This window comes from Pelmatolapia mariae, linkage group LG6 (assembly GCF_036321145.2).
Source record: "Pelmatolapia mariae isolate MD_Pm_ZW linkage group LG6, Pm_UMD_F_2, whole genome shotgun sequence".
Lineage (NCBI taxonomy): Eukaryota > Metazoa > Chordata > Actinopteri > Cichliformes > Cichlidae > Pelmatolapia > Pelmatolapia mariae.
In genome coordinates this window covers 37,483,144-37,488,262 of record NC_086232.1, presented here as the reverse complement: position 1 = coordinate 37,488,262, position 5,119 = coordinate 37,483,144, and positions in this window count along the sequence as shown.

Below are 5,119 nucleotides of genomic sequence, written 5' to 3'. Positions count from 1 at the left end.
ACTTCGTACGTCCCTCCCCTACGAGCGCAAAAATCCCCTCTGGCGCATCCATACGGATCAGCACAGGGAGGGAAAACCGTCCCAACATGCGCAAAGTGATCCCAACACTTGCAAAAAGAGAAATGTCAAACATCGAAGAGGATATGAACCTAAAATTAAAAGTATGACACATTCAAACTTAAGTGCCACACGCGTAATATGCTGTAATAGTTTTTTGGGGGCGCTCAGTGTGAAATTGTTTGATCTGATCCAGATCCAACAGTAAAATCTGCGGATACTTTATCTCATTCCAGCTGCTACATATTGATTAGAAAGTTGCACGGCACACGCAGGACAGAATGATTTGTTTGTGAGACAGTCAATGAGTTTTAGTGTGCGCTCTCCGTGGTGCTGAAGTGTCACGTAACAGCCAGTTTACTTTATTTGACTCATTTTTAGCCTTCACGGCGTTTTCTTGCTTGAAATAACGTTTTGAAGCACACATACGCATAAACCAGCGAGTTCTAGAACAAGTACTGCATTAATCCAGCGAGTTTGCTGAATTCCAAAAACTGGAGCTAGACCCCTTTGCATGCTGTGTCTTCACCCGACCACTGAAGTGCAGCACTGCGCTGTTCTGAGGAGGAAAGTTTATCTGCTCGGAAGCATGCTTCCTGCCGCTTTGAAACACGCTGTTCGCATTATAAGCTCCCCAGGTTTCTGTTTACCAGCGCTGATTAAGTTTAATTTTAGCGCATGATTTTACACGCTTGGTTTGACGTCATCAAAGAAAGTCATTAAGGAGAGGAGGCTTAGCGGAGCAGTGCTGAAGTGAACTGAGCCGACACAAAAGCCTAAGGTGAGTGGCGAGAAAGGGAGTGACACATGACTCTAAGACGTGTCCGGGTGCTGTCCACACCTGCTTGGGGACACAGATACAAACACACAATGGCGAACAGATGCTTCCTTCAGTCAATATATAGACAGAATGAAATATAGCTTGACTTAAAGTAGAGCATTATTTCCACATCAACCCCAAATATACTGAAAGTATATCCTGCTAAGATGTGCCGTTTGCTCAGAGGACACCGTCACTGGCTGTCAGGACAGTCTTTTCAACCTTCTTTTAAAGAAATAACTAAAAAACTTACCTTTTTGTTTGTTTGGTTGTTTGTGATAAGAAATAAGTTACCCTTTAAAGGATGATGAGTAATATTAAAAAGATCTGGAGAGTCTTTTGTTGCTTTAAGGGCCCTTAAAGCAGCAGTTCTGTTTTAGTATCAGAGCATGCTTAGTGCTTGTAGTTTAATATGATTTCAAAACAGACTACACGTGGTGTGTTATAATATGTAAACTTTTAATGCCCTTTGACCTTCTGACATTTTAAAAGCAAGATCTTTCGGTGAAGGTTTTTGTATTGATAGGTGGCTGTAGGCTAGTGAGTACCAAACCAAAAGTCTTTATTAACAAAAAACTATTGAGCCAATGTATAGATCAAAAATTTTATCAATATTACTTTATTTAACCCAAAATTACAGAGAGGTGAGTTTGCAAGACACAGTTACCTTCTAAAGCAAAACTAGAGATGACCCATGTGTAACATGTTGCACTGTTTAAAATTGTGTCCTCCCTTTTAGTCAAACTCCACCCATGTCATCTAAATGTTCTGCAAGTCCATAAATCACAGGTGCATGCCTAAGTTATTGCTTACGCAAACACATAAACACAATTTGTCAGGACCAGCCTCTCACCCCGAGGCCATATCATATCATTAATAGTGTTAAAATTCAAAACAATGACTTTCCTATTTGGGAGCTGTCACAGCAGTCAGTATCCCTTCATTTCAACACAAGCAAAGTCGTCAAAACACTGTGCAATTCTCCTTCTTTTGCTTTCTTCTGCAGTTGGAAGGAGTTTACTGAGTCTAATCCCTCCAGACAAGCTCCACATAAAAAAGGACAGATGAAGAAAAAGAGAATAAGCACAACGGGGATAATGTGCTTTTGCTGTTGCTGGTGTCACCATCTGACAACTGCTGAGCTCACAGTGTGGCGTCATGACACGCTTGTCTTCGCCAGTCTTATTAGTGAAGCAGTTTGGAGGAGGAACTAGGTGCGAGTCGGTGTTTCTGCCAGGATTGTTTAGCGTGACGCACCACAGCTTGTTCCAGTGTTCTGCCCGAGGCAATGTTTAATTCATGTGTTTCCTAAAAGCTGGATGCAGACGTCCACAAGCCATTAGTGTCATCCTCTTGTGTCCGCTCAGCGTCATCCGTCCATTTTCACTTCCTCTCTTTCAGTCACCATCTCAATTCCCCAACTTTCAATCAGTCATTCTCTGGCCTTCCCTTCATGCTTTTCTTCTCCCTCGGTCCTCTTACCATGCTTGATTTTCTTTACTTCTCTCATTCACCCATCTCCTTTCACCTCGTGCTTTTTTCCTCTGCACTTGCTCTCATTCATATAATGTACACTGGTGCCATCTCTCTTCCTCCAGTGAAACATAACACAAAAATATCTATCTCCCTCGCTACAACTTTTAGACCATGTTGAATTATTCACATCCACATATCTGCACCAAATCCCTTCAACCTGAGAAAAGTGCTTTTATTTTCAACCCTAAGTAATGAAATCTGGATTGCCCTTTTCTACTCTCTCTGGCGTGGTCGTCTTGCAGAGGTGGGTTTAATGGAGCAGAGATGATCAGGGTTTCTGGAAGCTGCCCGGAGGCAGGGAGGTGGATATCATGTCTTCCCTATATTGTGAGGAAGAAAGAACAGTATAGTGTGGTACAGTAAAGAGGTCAGGGCTGCAGAGAGTACAGTTTCTAAGAAGTTCAGTTCTGCTTTAGCAAAGAAACAACAATAGCCTTTCCTGCAATGGCCTGCATGCTAAAATAATGCATAACACATGTACATTGTGATGTTGTAATGTAATAGATGCAGCGAGTCAGTTAAAAAATGACTAAAAGTGGAAAATTGTTTACATTTTGGACTATCCAAAATCTTTTATATGCACTACGTGAACTTTACTCTTCTATAAGTGTCATGTGTCTGAACTATTATAGCAATATGGCTTTTTTTCTTTCCACATCAACAGTCCTGTAATTGTGCTGTTTTAAATCTATTTGCCAGTTTGTTAGGTACACTTGTATCACAAAAGTACAAGAAGTTCCGATCAAATATTTGCATCTAACAATATATAGGAAGATAAGAACTGTGGCCTATCCATAGATTTACTGACTCATTGGACACTTTGTTAGGTATACCTGTCCGAATACTTGTTAAGGGAAATAACTAGTCAGCCAGTCACAGCAACTCAAAGCATTTAAGTATGTAGGTATAGTCATGACAACCTACTGCAGTTCAAAACAAACATCAGAATGAGAAAGAAAGGTGATGTAAGTGACTCTAAATGAGGCTTGTGTGTTGTTGTCTGATGGGCTGGAGGTAGTATGTCAGAAACTCCTGATCGACTGGGCTTTTCTTGCTCAACCATCTTTAGGGTTTACACAGGATGGTCCAACAAAAACAAATATCCAGTGAGTGGAGTTTATTGAGCAAAAATTACTTATTGATGTCAGAGATCAGAGGAGAATCGCAAGACTGCTTCAACCTTATAGAAACACTCGCTCAAATAACCACTTGATATAGCCATGTGCCACTCATGTTAGCTAAGAGAAGGAAATTGAGGGTTTTTACATGGCCTCACCAAAATTGGATGGTAGAAGACTGGAAAAACATTGTTTGGTCTGATGAGTCTCAGTTTCTGCTGAGACGTTCAGACGGTGTGGTAAGAATTTGCCCTAAATAACATGAAATTTTGACTCTATCCTACATTGTACCAATGGTTCAAGCGGCCAGTGATGTTAATGGTGTGGGGGATATTTTCTTGACACACTTTGTCTCCCTTAATGTCATATTAATGTCATTTAAATACCACAGCCCGCTTCAGTATTATTGTTGACCAATACTCAGAAGATGGGTACATTTTGTGACATGGCACATTATCCTGCTGGAAATAGCCATCAGAAGATGGGCACACTGTGGTCATAAAGTTCAAATGATCTCAAACTGGTTTCTTGAACATGACAGTGCACTTAAATAGCCTCCAGATTTACCAGACCTCCATCGAATTGAGCACTTCAGGGATATGGTGGAGCTATATGTGGAGAAAACAAATCAGCAGCAACTGTGTGATAGTATCATGTCAACATCGAACAAAATCTCTGAGGAACAATTTCAGTACCTTTTCAAATTAAAGGCAGTTCTGAAGGCAAAGGCAGGGGGTCCAACCTGGTACTTGTAAGGTGTACCAAATAAAGTGTCAGTAAATGTATGTAGAAAAATTAAATAAGAATTAAATAAGAATTTCTTGAAAGTGAACCCTTTTTTTATATTATGTTCAGCAATTTTTCTGCATTCCTTAATTATCTCTTTATATAATCAGAATCAGAATATAGAAAGATACAGAATGTAGACTAAAGCAGATTTTGTTGAGACTGAAATCACAGTGCCGAAATATCATTCTGTGCAATTTTTAAAAAGACCCATTATTTAGCGGTTTCCCATAAAATTGTGTTAAAGCTGAATTAAGTTACTTCTTGTGTGCAAACAGAACATTTCCTACTGCTGAAACAGACTTCCACACTGCTGCTGTGTAAATGAAATAAAACCAAAAAATGCCGCATGCACAAACTTGTTCATGGTTGTTATCCTTAATTATTTCTAACCGATTAAAAAAAATTTTATTCATGCAATCTTTTGCATCCTGTTTTATCTGAAACATATAAAATAAATATACAAATGTTCAACTACATCAAGCGGTTTTAAGAAGATGTTTACCTGTAATCTATCAAAACAACTGGCTGTATCTTAATCAAATTTCACTACCTGTGCCAATGAAAGCAATCTCATATTCGAATAAAAGATTAAAGGCTTAATGCATACACCTACACATACCCACAAACGAACATCTGTTCATTTGTCTTCAGTCATTTGATTGACATACACAGATGTAGAGCTTTACATGGTGAGTGTGCTGTTGTGTAGCTGTGTGGTGTGTAATAGACCTGCATAGGGAGACTTCATGCCATCTGCAGAGGTCATACTGTATGCTGGAGCCAAAAGTTTGCTGGACAG